The 14,207-nt window shown below is 37.0% G+C and overlaps 1 protein-coding gene across 6 annotated transcripts in view; it reads left to right on the top strand.

Moving 5' to 3' along the window:
- ZZZ3 (zinc finger ZZ-type containing 3) overlaps positions 1–14,207 on the top strand; it is a 117,963-nt gene that overhangs the window by 38,174 nt on the left and 65,582 nt on the right. For 3 of the 6 annotated variants that reach the window (XM_018045604.1, XM_018045617.1, XM_018045621.1), the window contains 3 exons: positions 10,205–10,338; positions 10,417–10,495; positions 11,915–12,068. The gene's annotated coding sequence lies outside the window, so the exon portion shown is untranslated. The remainder of the gene's footprint in view (positions 1–10,204; positions 10,339–10,416; positions 10,496–11,914; positions 12,069–14,207) is intronic. The other 3 variants (XM_018045625.1, XM_018045612.1, XM_018045608.1) reach the window with 2 other exon arrangements.

Raw genomic sequence — 14,207 nt, 5'->3', positions numbered from 1 at the left:
GTAAGTGTCTTTAATTTTGTATAGCTGTAACTCTGTATACATTAAACAATAACTTACCATTACCTTCTTCTCTTAGTTCTTGGTAACCAGCAATCTGTTTTGTATCTGTATGAATTTAACTTACTTTAGGTACTGCATATAAGTGGAATTATGTAGTATTTGTCCTTGGTTGTTTGTGCTTTTAGGGGCATAGGTAAGAAACCATTGTCTAATCCAAGGTAACAAAGATTTATACGTACTTTTCTTCTAAAAATATTATACTTTTAACTCCTATACATTGGTCTTTGATTCATTTTTAGTTAATTTTTGAAGAGAATGCAAAGGAGGTGTCCAGCTTTCCATTGCATATAGATATTTAGTTGTTTTAGCACCATTTTGGGGGAAGGATTATAATTTTTTTCCTCATTGATTTGTCTTGGTACCCTTGTTGGAATAAAAATCTGTTAAATACAGAATCTACATTTATGTTACTTCGTTGTTTTTTAATATTAGAAATTTATATAGTTTTTTCCTAATTAGTGTGACAAGAGGCTTTTTTATTGATTTTTATTATTCTGTTTTCAGTTTCATTGATTTCTGTTCTTTAGTTTTTCCTTTCTTTTTAATATGGGCTATATTATTATTTCTAGTTTCTTAAGGTGGGCACTGTCACTGAGTTGAGTTACTACTTTTTCAGTATGTTTTCTGCTATAAATTTTCGTTTAAGTGTTAACTTTTGTTGCATCTCATAGATACTAATTATGTTGTTTTCATTTGCATTTAGTTACACTGTTTTCTAATTTCTCCTTCATTTCTCTTTCTACTTTAACTCATAGGGATTTTCAGTTCAGTTCAGTTGCTCAGTCGCGTCCGACTCTTTGCGACCCCGTGAATCGCAGCACGCCAGGCCTCCCTGTCCATCACCAACTCCTGGAGTTTACCCAACCTCATGTGCATCAAGTCCATGATGCATCCAGCCATCTCATCCTCTGTCATCCCCTTCTCCTCCTGCCCCCAATCCCTCCCAGCATCAGAGTCTTTTCCAATGAGTCAACTCTTCGCATGAACTGGCCAAAGTATTGGAGTTTCAGCCTCAGCATCAGTCCTTCCAGTGAACATCCAGGACTGGTCTCCTCTAGGATGGACTGGTTGGATCTCCTTGGAGTCCAAGGGACTCACAAGAGTCTGCTCCAGTACCACAGTTCAAAACCATCAATTCTTCGGCGCTCAGCTTTCTTCACAGTCCAACTCTCACATCCATACTTGATCACTGGAAAAACCATAGCCTTGAATAGATGGGCCTTTGTTAACAAAGTAATATCTCTGCTTTTGAAAATACTGTCTAGGTTGGTCATAACTTTCCTTCAAGGATTAAGCGTCTTTTAATTTCATAGCTGCAGTCACAATCTGCAGTGATTTTGGGGCCTCCAAAAATAAAGTCTGACACTGTTTCCACTGTTTCCCCATCTCTATTTCCCATGAAGTGATGGGACCAGATGTCATGATCTTCGTTTTCTGAATGTTGAGCTTTAAGCCAACTTTTTCACTCTCCTCTTTCACTTTCATCAAGAGGCTTTTTAGTTCCTCTTCACTTTCTGCCATAAGGGTGATGTCATCTGCATATCTGAGGTGATTGATATTTCTCCCAGCAAACTTGATTCCAGCTGGTGCTTCTTCCAGCGCAGCGTTTCCCATGATATACTCTGCATATAAGTTAAATAAGCAGGGTGACAGTATACAGCCTTGACGTACTCCTTTTCCTATTTGGAACCAGTCTGTTGTTCCATGTCCAGTTCTAACTGTTGCTTCCTGATCTGCATATAGGTTTCTCAAGAGGCAGGTCAGTCGGTCTGGTATTCCCATCTCTTGAAGAATTTTCCACAGTTTATTGTGATCCACACAGTCAAAGGCTTTGGCATAGTCAATAAAGCAGAAATAGATGTTTTTCTGGAACTCTCTTGCTTTTTTGATGATCCAGCAGATGTTGGCAATTTGATCTCTGGTTCCTCTGCCTTTTCTAAAACCAGCTTGAACATCTGGAAGTTCACGGTTCACGTATTGCTGAAGCCTGGCTTGGAGAATTTTGAGCATTACTTTACTAGCATGTGAGATGAGTGCAATTGTACAGTAGTTTGAGCATTCTTTGGCATTGCCTTTCTTTGGGTTTGGAATGAAGATTGACCTTTTCCAGTCCTGTGGTCACTGCTGAGTTTTCCAAATTTACTGGCATATTGAGTGCAGCACTTTCACAGCATCATCTAGCTCAATTGGAATTCCATCACCTCCACTAGCTTTGTTCATCGTGATGCTTTCTAAGGCCCACTTGACTTCACATTTCGGAATGTCTGGCTCTAGATGAGTGATCACACCATTGTGATTATCTGAGTCATGAAGCTCTTTTTTGTACAGTTCTTCTGTGTATTCTTGCCACCTCTTCTTAATATCTTCTGCTTCTGTTAGGTCCATACCATTTTTGTCCTTTATCGAGCCCATTTTTGCATGAAATGTTCCCTTGGTATCTCTCATTTTCTTGAAGAGATCTCTAGTCTTTCCCATTCTGTTGTTTGCCTCTATTTCTTTGCATTGATCACTGAAGAAGCCTTTCTTATCTCTCCTTGCTATTCTTTGGAACACTGCATTCGGATGCTTATATCTTTCCATTTCTCCTTTGTTTTTTGCTTCTCTTCTCTTCACAGCTATTTGTAAGGCCTTCCCCAGACAGCCATTTTGCTTTTTTCCATTTGTTTTCCGTGGGGATCGTCTTGATCCCTGTCTCCTGTACAGTGTCAGAAACCTCCATCCATAGTTCATCAGGCACTCTGTCTATCAGATCTAGGTCCTTAAATCCATTTCTCACTTCCACTGTATAATCATAAGGGATTTGATTTAGGTCATACCTGAATGGCCTAGTGGTTTTCCCTATTTTCTTCAATTTCAGTCGGAATTTGGCAATAAGGAGTTCGTGAACTGAGCCACAGTCAGCTCCCTGTCTTGTTTTTGCTGACTGTATAGAGCTTCTCCATCTTTGGCTACAAAGAATATAATCAATCTGATTTCGGTGTTGACCATCTGGTGATGTCCATGTGTAGAGTCTTCTCTTGTGTTGTTGGAAGAGGGTGTTTGCTATGACCAGTGCATTCTCTTGGCAAAACTCTATGAGCCTTTGCCCTGCTTCATTCCATACTCCAAGGCCAAATTTGCCTGTTACTCCAGGTGTTTCTTGACTTCCTACTTTTGCATCCCAGTCCCCTATAATGAAAAGGACAACTGTTTTGAGTGTTAGTTCTAAAAGGTTTTATAGGTCTTCATAGAACCGTTCAGCTTCAGCTTCTTCAGTGTTACTGGTTGGGGCATAGGCTTGGATCACTGTAATATTGAATGGTGTGCCTTGGAAACGAACAGAGATTGCATCCAAGTACTGCATTTCAGACTCTTTTGTTGACCGTGATGGCTATTCCATTTCTTCTAAGGGATTCCTGCCCACAGTAGTAGATATAATGGTCATCTGAGTTAAATTCACCCATTCCAGTCCATTTTAGTTTGCGGATTCCTAGAATGTCAATGTTCACTCTTGCCATCTCCTGTTTGCCCACTTCCAATTTGCCTTGATTCATGGACCTAACATTTCAGGTTCCTATGCAATATTGCTCTTTACAGCATCGAACCTTGCTTCTATCAGGAGTCACATCCACAACTGGGTATTGTTCTTGGTTTGGCTCCATCCCTTCATTCTTACTGGAGTTATTTCTCCACTGATCTCCAGTAGCATATTGGGCACCTACTGACCTGGGGAGTTCCTCTTTCAGTATCCTATCATTTTGCCTTTTCATACTGTTCATGGGGTTTTCAAGGCAAGAATACTGAAGTCGTTTGCCATTCCCTTCTCCAGTGGACCACATTGTGTCAGACCTCTCCACCATTACCCGCTTGTCTTGGGTGGCACCACAGGGCATGGCTTAGTTTCATTGAGTTAGACATGCTGTTGTAAGTGTGATCATATTGGCTAGTTTTCTGTGATTATGGTTTCAGTGTGTCTGCCTTCTGATGCCCTCTTGCAACACCTACCGTCTTTACTTGGGTTTCTTTTACCTTGGACATGGGGTATCTTTTGACTGCTGCTCCAGCAAAGCGCAGCTGCTGCTCCTTCCCTTGGACGAGGTCACTCCTCTTGACCTGGAACATGGAGTAGCTCCTCTTGGCCTTCCGGTGCATGCGCAGCGGCCACTCCTTGGACGTGGGGTTGCTCCTCTCCACCGCTGCCCCCGACCTTGGGCTTGCGGTAGCTCCTCTCCGCTGCTGCCCCTGACCTCGGACATGGGGTAGCTTGTCTCAGCCGCCACCCCTGATCTCTGACGTGGGGTAGCGCCTCAGCTGCTTCCCTTGACCTTGGACGTGCGATAGCTCTTCTCGGCCGCTCCTGCGCCGTCGCAGCATGGCGCTCTCGGTCACCGCCCCTCTCCTTGGGCGTGTGGTAGAAGCATGCTATTATTTTAAGACATTTGGGAATTTTGAGACAATTCTTTTATTGTTGATTTCTGACTTAATTCTATCATGGTCACAATTTTTATTACTTGAATCTTTAAAAATTTATTGTTATTCTTTCCAAGAAACTTTTTGCAGCTGAACTGAACTGAAACTGTTTTTAGGCCATTTATTCTATATGTATACATACATATGTACGTATATATATTGTTTAAATATACTACCTTGCTGTTAAAATATTTTCATATATATGTATTTTTTTCTCTTTTCTCTCTATCGTGCCTTCTTTTGAACTATTTTTTTTCTTTTTATGTTTTATTTTATTTCTTTTGTTGGCTTATTAAATGTCAGTTTTAAACAGTGATTCCTTTTAGGATTTAACCTATTACAGGGTGTTTGAAATTATACCACTTCACATGTAGTGTAAGAACCTTACATCATTGTATTTCCCTCTTCCTGGTTGTTGTGCTGTTATTATTTTTCACTTCTGTGTGTATTATAAACTTCACAGTATATTAGTGTTGTTTTTGTTTTAAACAGTCAATTTTCTTTTAAAGAGATATCACAACTAAGGGAATAAGTCTTTTATATTTACCCTGATTTTCCATTCCTGGTGGTTTTCATTTGTTTGGTTAGATCCAGAGTTCCAACCAGTATGGTTTTTCTTCTGTTTGAAGAATTTCTTTTTAACATTTGTTATAGTCTATTTCTGTTGGTAATGACATCTTTCAACATTTATAGTTAGAAGTCATCTTTATTTCACTAGTAGACAGTTTCTTTCAATACAAAGATAAACTTCACTGTCTTGTGTCATTTCCAGGGACTAGTCTGCTTTCAATCTTATTGTCATTTTTTCTCTGTTCTCCTTTTTTTAAAAAAAAGTTACTAAGCTTTGATTGTGCTGGGTCTTTCTTGCTGTGCTCAGGTGTTCTCTAGTTCTGGTGAGTGGGTGCTACTCTTCATAGCGGTGGCTTCTCTTGTTGTGGGCTCTAGGCCCTCTGGCTTCATTAATTGCAGCTGGCAGGCTCTAGAGCATGGGGCACGGGCTTAGTTGCCCAGCGGCATGTGGGGTCGCCCTGGAGCCGGGGTTGAACCTACATTGCCTGCATTGACAGGCAGATTCTTTTGTTGTTGTTGTTGTTAAATATTTATTTAATTCTTTATTTGACTGTACCAGGTCTTAGTTGCAGCATGTGGAATCTAGTTCCCAGACCAGAGATTGAGCTTGGGGCCCCTGAATTTGGAGCCTGGAGTCTTAGCCACTAGACCATAAGGAAGTCTGGCAGGCTTCCTGGACCGACCGTCAGGGAGGACCCCAATTATATTATTGCTTATTACTATTTTTGTGATTTGGTGGTAATTTATATCTATCGTATCATTATTGTAGAAATACTGTGTAATGTGTAATGTGCTGCTATGTATCTCTTCTCATCTTTGCACTCAGTGATATTGCTTGATAGCTTGAAATTGGCCATGGGTAGGGAATATTCACACCAGAGTCACTGGTAACCCTGTGGACCATGAACTATAAACCACTAACTGTCCTTAGTTGTTGCACATTTCCTAGTACATCCCTGGCTGTGGGTTGGAGTGATTTTCCAGGCCTTGGATATACTGCATATACTGATGAGTGGTCACCTCAAGACTTGAGGAAGATCTCTGTAGATCTTCTGAGGTCTTACTTGCTCTCTTTGATGCTCCTTCCTCTCTGGTACAAGTGTTCTGGAAACCTTAGCTACCTGTGTCTCCCCAGACTCCATGCTTCGTCCTAACACTGGGAGACTGGTTTGCCTGAGATCACCCTCCTCACTCTGCAGTCTGGAAACTCCAGTCAGGAAGCTGGGACTATTAAAGGCTTTGCTTTATTTGTTTCTTCTCTTTCGTTGATTACTGTTCTGTGTTGTCTGGTTTCAAGTGTCTGGAAAACATTTTTGTTCCGTTTGCCCAGATTTTCAGTTGTTTTGAATAGGAACGTACCTCTCATCTCTGTTGCTCTGTCTTGCCCAGAAGTGTAAGTCCCTTGAAAGGGTTTTAGACAAGAGTGACAGAAATGTGCACCTTAGACTTCTCTATAGACCATGAATTTGTAAGGAGCAAGACTTAAAGGAACCAATTACAAGTCAGGTGGATTAGTTGAAGTAAGAAATGATGAAGGCCTAATATTGGTCATGCCCTTCATGACATTCAGTTCAGTTCAGTCGCTCAGTCGTGTCCTACTCTTTGTGACCCCATGAACCACAGCACGCCAGGCCTCCCTGTCCATCACCAACTCCCGGAGTTTACCTAAACCCATGTCCATTGAGTCGGTGATGCCATCCAACCATCTCATACTCTGTTGTCTCCTTCTCCTCCTGCCCTTAGTCTTTCCCAGCATCAGGGTCTTTTCAAATGAGTCACTTCTTCACATTAGGTGGCCAAAGTACTGGAGTTTCAGCTTCAACGTCAGTCCTCCCAATGAACATCCAGGACTGATCTCCTTTAGGATGGACTGGTTGGATCTCCTTGCAGTCCAAGGGACTCTCAAGAGTCTTCTCCAACACCACAGTTCAAAAGCATCAATTCTTTGGCACTCATCTTTCTTTATAGTCCAACTGTTACATCCATACATGACTACTGGAAGAACCATAGCCTTGACTAGATGGACCTTTGTTGACAAAGTAAGAATGTCTCTGCTTTTTAATATGCTGCCTAGGTTGGTCATAACTTGATGACAGTAGAGGTGGGGAAATTTGAAATTTATTGAAATTAGATTTGGGAAATGTATGAGGGGAATAATATGCTTTAGGGTTTGTAGAAGTGTGGGTCCTGAGCTCAATCACCTGCAGTGAGTGTGATAAAAATGAGGATTCTATACCCTGTCCCAACTTCATTGAATCTGAAGTTCTAAGGATGAGGTTTAGAAATTTGCATTAAACCCCTAGGGTAATGCTTTACAAGCATTAAAGTTTCTTCAGAAGAAAGTGATGGAATTTTTTTCAAAGTGTGAGCCTCATCTTTGGGATAACCCCTGCACTGGAATGACCTAAAGTAGTTAATTAAAAATATTTATGCTTGCCATGTCCAGAACTGCTGAATCTAAAGTTTGGAAAGCAGTATAAAAAAGTTCAAAAACCAGCATTTTACAGTACTTTGGAGGCATAAACTTACTGAACTTCACAATAACCCTGAAATGCAGTGGGCAGGTGTTATGTCTCCTGTTTTATAGATGAAATGCAAAAGGGCAGTGTGGTTCTCTCATGATCAAACAGTTACGATTGATGGTGGGTAGAGAATCATATTTGTGTTTCCTTCCACCAAATCTGATGCTCTTTCTACTTCCTTTATGTTGCCTGTGAAATATGCTTATCTCTTAAAACCTGTAGGAGGCATCCAACACATTGAACCTCTGGTTCTAAACAACTTAGGGAGCCAGGACGTTGTCATCTTCCTGATCATACTTTGTACCAAGTGAAAATTCGGTTCAACTCTCTGTAGCAAGTAACGATGATACACTTAATTGTTTAGGAAAAGTATTTATGTCTTTGACCATTATCTTCATGCTTTTTACAACCAGCTTTGACTGTCTCTCTCTGTTTTCTTTTAAAATAATTTAAAGTGTAGTGTGTGTGTTTAATATTTTCAATTATAACTGAGGAATTAGATGCCAAATATGAGTCTGTGTTTGAACCTTTGTTCTGAGTTTTTTCCCGAAGGTCTTAGAAAAGTTTTAAAAAAATTATTGTTTTATAATTTAGGTTGCATTTAGCCTAGATGTTAGTTTTACTTTTATAGTAAATGTGTAGCATATAACTTTGCTATGTCAATAGAACTGGTACATTTTCTAGTGAGTTTCTTTTTGTAGTCTTTTGAAGTGATTTCACATGTGCTGTGAATCTGAGATCCTGTAATCTGTTTAACACAGTAGTACTAGTGTTAGACTGCAAATAGTAGGAAAAGTAATTCTTTTCAGTCAGGATTGGTTTTTGGATTTGGTTTTGGAATTCTTGAATAGTCAATGAATTTTGTTAGTACGTGAACACAAGCAAAGCTCTGTGGAAAGGCATAAATAAGGCCTTAGGAATGGGGTTTAAATGGTTTGTTTTCTATTTTGTGTGATTTAAAAGGACGGAATAGCTAACCTTTTTAAACTTCTGGAGCAAGTTACTATATTTAAATAATATAAAATTTAAAATTATGGTAGCTTGTCGCAATTCTTAATAGTTTACCTGCTCCAAAAGCATATAGTTTTTTGTAGAATCTTAAATTTGAAATGCTTAGTGAATGAAAATGAAGACTGCTTTGTAGTGTAAGGAATGTAAGAAGAGTTTTGACTAGTTTAACTCATTGTTACAAGAGCATTTATATCAACTTTTAAATTTTGGAATACGTAGATGTGTATTAAATTTTTTTGTGACATTACCTAATGTGTTTTTTAACATTTGAAAACAAATGAGGGAATTCCTTAGTGGTCCAGTGGTTAGGACTCTGCGCTTTCACTGCAGGGGACCTCTGGTTGATCCCTGGTTGGGGAACTAGGATCCCTTAAGCCATGCTGTGCAGTTAAAAAAACAAAACAAAAAAGAAAACAAATGGAATAGAAATGAAATGTTTGAGGATAGTGATATTAGTATTTCTTAATCACTATCTCCTTTATTATTCTGTTTCTCCAATTAAAAAAGTTGAGATATAATTGACATTGTGTATTTTATTTTACAATTTTCTACGGTATTTTAGTGAACATCTCCAGTAACAAATTTTATACACAAAACAGGCCATCTGCATTTTCTGTGTAGATTTTTACTTTTTATTATACAGGAATTTGGAATGGTATACTATGTTGAATCATTTTAGAATGCCACTGATAAATTCTGTGACATATATGATATTTTTAAGCTTATTTTTTCACCAGTAAATGGGTAGAAATGACTTAAAATTTTATATAGTGCTTTTCATTATCATTGTAAACACTTTGATATGTTTCTCACTTGCAACCTGTAACCAAGGATATATTTTTAAGAAGCTTATAAGAAGCTTACATGTAAGGAACATTTGCACAGCTACATCTTGATTTATTTCTTCACTTATTCTGTCACATTTATTTCCTATTTATAGTCAAAATAACAGGAACAAATTAGTCACAGAGGGATAATCTAACCAATACAAAAATGTTAGCTTAAAAGAAAACAAATGTTTTAAAGTCATGTTTAGGGGAAAGTCATGATCTTTTTTACTGCATTCTTAAGTTTTCTTGGAGAAGGAAACGGCAACCCACTCCAGTACTCTTGCCTGGAGAATCCCACGGACGGAGGAGCCTACAGTCCATGGGGTCGCAAAGAGTCGGACATGACTGAGCGACTTCACTTGCACTTTTACTTTAAGTTTTCTAGATTTATTCCCCAATATTATCATAAAATACAAAAAAGTACTTTTCTATTAATATCTGAGAAATTACAGGCTTGTGGCAAGTGAGGCATATTTATATTAGTAGTCAGAAAAGGAATCTAAAACTGATATAAATTTTAATGTAAAATGAAATTTTGAGATATTTTATGTGGGCACTATGAGAAGCATTTATAAGAGAATTAAGAAATCCTTTTAGTCTGTTAACAAAGTAACATTTTATAGTGAAATAAAAGGAATTGTTTGTGAAATTTATTAAAAAATGCAGTGTGCTGTGTATTTAGAAGAAATACTGTCAGTTTTATCCACAAATCTGCAAATAATAACACACCCATAGTGACTATATTGTGATTTTCCTCCACAGATATCAAGTTGTGCTAGTTCAACTATAAAAATAATTAATACCTGAAGTCTCAATGTAAAATGGACATTAACAGTGATGACAGATAAATGCAGACGCTTGGAAATCAAACACTAGGTGAAACACTTAAAAGAAAGGTAAGAAAAAAATATAATCTTAAGGCCAAGTGCGCTTTAGTTAGTACAAGTAAGTGACTGAAGTAATTTCTTTTTCAGTGTATTAGGTTTTTCAGAAGCCTAATCTGCCTAACCATCTGCATGACCCTGTTTATCTTAATACTGGTAGGACTCAGCTGTAAGTATCTGTTCTGTGAAAATAACAGTTGCAGATCTCCTTGCCTGGCAAATATGGTTGATGTTTCTACAGCAGTCCCTATCCAAATAGGATAGTAACCTGACTGGTTGGAACTTGAAAGAGTACTGAAATGGACGTGCTAGGGAATACTCAGAGACACATCCTAAATTGTGGATCTTCTTTGGTTCTGTTGATTGCTACCATCACCACACACCATACAATGCAATGCGTTACCATGTTTGAGAAAGGATTTCAGGGTTGAGTACAAAGGAGTTGGCAGTTGGAATGTGTTATAAGAAGAGTGAAGTTTCAAGTCAAGGGTTACCTTTTTATAGGCCCATTTTTCACTGTGTACCCTCCTCATGTTGATTTAGAACATTCGTTAATGTAGCATTAAATAATTTTATTTAGACAATTTTCCTATCTTGTGCTTTTCAAGAATTTGCAAGGCATATCTGGGAGAGGTTGCATCTAGAGATATTAAATATTAGCCTTGTTCCAGTCTTACTGAACAAAACTGTGCTTTTATTTTTACTATCTATTGATAGTTTACAATGCTTGATAGTTGCATCAGTTTTTTATTTTTAAAACTTAACATATTTTTTATGTTTTCAAATTACAATCCTTTACCAAAAATACTGTCACTTTTAGAATATCTAGTTTTATGTTCATAATAAAGTGACAATTTCCATCATAAACATTGCCAGTTTCCTCCTTATTTTCAAATGGGCACTCATAATAACCCATTTAGCCAGCTTCTCTGAAAAGGATATTATAATACATTACTATAAAGTAAAATTATAATTAATCAGACTATCCAAGAAATGTTTTGTAATTAGGCTAATTAAAATACCTGGTCTACTGGGTACCAGAGCCAGAAAATCCTTATTGTTTTTGTTGAAAATCCATATGCCAAAAATAATAGAAATTTCCCTTTATAAAAAATTTCCCTTTGTAAAGTCCTGTAACACTTCATCACAATTATCATGTATATATAGAAGATTTGGTTGATTCTTTGTTGTACATAACCTAAATTATTTTTGTTGTTCAGTCCTCAGTTTTAAATACTTGAAGGCCAAACTTTGGGAAGGCCTCTAGAATAAGAGTAAGAGATTATAAATTCTGTATGAGAAATTTTATAAAGGGCAGTCTTTGGGTCATCTCAGAACAATATTGCCTTAGACTCTAGAATAAAGAACTGAGTCACATTTTGACTCAAAATAATATTGAGTTGTAAAGATTTAGTATATTTCAAACTCTTTTTGGTTTGTTTTTGTTAGTTTCTAAAAATCCTTTTCCAGTTTCTTGATATCTCTGAGGCTACAAAGTTAATGAGAATTACCAAAGTGTTACTAAAATCTGTTAGCATAAGTTAATTTGCTTCTTTAATTCTTTTTTTTTTATTATTTTATTTTAAAGAAAGGAATTTAGGAAGTTCTAGTATTCTCCATGGCTGAAGCTGAGAGTCTGAAACCCTGATGCTTAAGCTCTATTCTAGATCATAGCTTCAACTCCTTCAGGATATAAGGAAAAGAGATAATATTTCCACAATGATAGATCTTTGGTTGTACAGGTAAGTTGTTTAGTTTTGCAGTAGTGAAGACAACTATAGTTTGTTTGTTTGCTTGTATTTAAGGAGAGGAGACTTGTTATTTTTATATACTTTCTTTGGCGTGTAGAAAATTGTGCAGTCTGGGTAGCTGTTCATAGGAATGTGGAGCTATAGGGAATTGGGTAGGAATGAAATATTTTCCCAACAAGGGATACATGAAATAACTCAAAGTACATTAGAATCTCTAAAGCATTATACGTTTCAGTACTTGAGATATTGGGCAGTATGTGATTCCGTGACTTCTCTATCTCCCTGCTTTTCTTTTTAAGTGTATATACATTCACCTCTGTCTATCTGTATTTGTCTGCTTATCTCTTTCTCTCTCTATTTCTCTGAAAGGGGAAGAAAGAAGAGATCCCTTTAAACAAGAGGTCAAGATAGTATGTAATAGAGTTCCCAGGCTTCAAAGAGACTAATATTAAGAACCTTAAGTTGAATTGCATAGGTGCATCCCCAGGTCTCACTCTCCTTCTTTCAACCTTATAGATACTTTTGACATTGTAGATAATGGTGTAATTGTTCAACTGAATAAATTTGTCTTAAGAGAATTGTATGACAAGGATAGTTCCTACACCATTATTAAACAGTTCCTATTCCTGTTCTAGACAAATAGAAAAAGAATCTTTAGTGACGCTTCCCATTCCTCTTACTCTTTTAGCCTTTCACTTTGGTTTGTCTATGTGATATCATGACCAGTTTCCTAAAAATTGTTCAGTTAATAAAACTAGATAACTATCAGCTAGAATATTGATGTTAATGAAGGATTGCCAGTCCCTCAATTCCCAAAATAAACTGTTCTACTTCAGTAATTATAGTGGAACAAAAGCTTATAGGTAGTGCTTTTGAGATTTCTCTTAAGTAAAGGTGATAGCTGGAGTAGTGTTTCATTAGGTGGAGCATTTTAGTTTCCTTTCAGTTCTTATTGAAGCACTTATACAGATGTGGTCACAGGGGCTGGAAATTTATTATCTGAAACAAAGCTGATACTATTTCAGAGTGTTTCAGAATCCCATAATTAGATTTGAGAATCCTATAATTAGGTTCTATAATTAGATTCAAATTTGGGAGAGGGTAGTTCAACAGTAAACAAATGGGTGAGATATGTGTAATTGTAGGTAGGATTTGGGACTTAATGTGAATGGACGGCTAAAATTTAATTGACGCTCCTTCTCAGATATGTCCTGAAATAGGGTGAAAACTTATGAGGGTGGGGAAGAGAGGAATTCTAGTGATCGATTATATTCTCTTCCCTCTATTGTAGAAAATGCCATATTCATCAGTTTGTGGGTAATGTAGGAAAAACTTCATTCTAGTTGCTAGATTGGATTTTGTCTTTATGAATCTTTTAACTAACAGTTTCCCTCAATTCTAAAACTAGACTGATTAAATTTCCAGTTCTATTTGGGTACTGGCTAATGTTTTCACCATGTCAACTGTTTGGTTAACTAACAGGGATATTTTCTCAGATACTTTGTAAATGAGTTTCTTTTCCTTTAGCAGTTTAATTTTTGGCAGAAGTATTTTGCACTCCAAACCTCTTCACTGAATTTTTTTAGTAACTCTTGTGTTACGCAGCTAAAATGAGGAAGACAACTGGTTTAGTCTATAATACTTTGCAATGCATAGCAAAACAATATTGAGACTTGGTTGAGATAATCAGAGCATTGTTTGTAGTTGAATTTTGCATTCAAGTTTATCAGCTAACTATAGAAAATATGTGTCTTTATAAATTCTTATTCAAAAATAGAAAAGATAATGAAGAAAAAGGTTAACACAGAAGAAAAAAATCATAAGAGGGAAGAATGTTAAAATTTCATTTAACTCTAATCTTCAGAATTTTAATCAACTTAATATCTTAAGTATATGCAATATGTTAATTTCAGGCAAGAGATTTTTATAATCCTATATTTAGTGCTTCCTTAGCCAAAGTGATCATAGTTTTATTTATAAGTTTTTATTAGGGTCAAATAAAGAACTAAAGGATAAATGGCCTAATTTAGTTTGAAACTTGGTATATTTTCATAGACTACTGTCTGATGCAGTGGTCTAAGGCAATGCATCTTAACCTAACACATTTAATCACCTGGGATTCTGGTTATA

The sequence above is a fragment of the Capra hircus genome, chromosome 3 (assembly GCF_001704415.2).
Source record: "Capra hircus breed San Clemente chromosome 3, ASM170441v1, whole genome shotgun sequence".
NCBI lineage: Eukaryota > Metazoa > Chordata > Mammalia > Artiodactyla > Bovidae > Capra > Capra hircus.
This window is presented reverse-complemented; position numbering and strand designations above follow the sequence as displayed.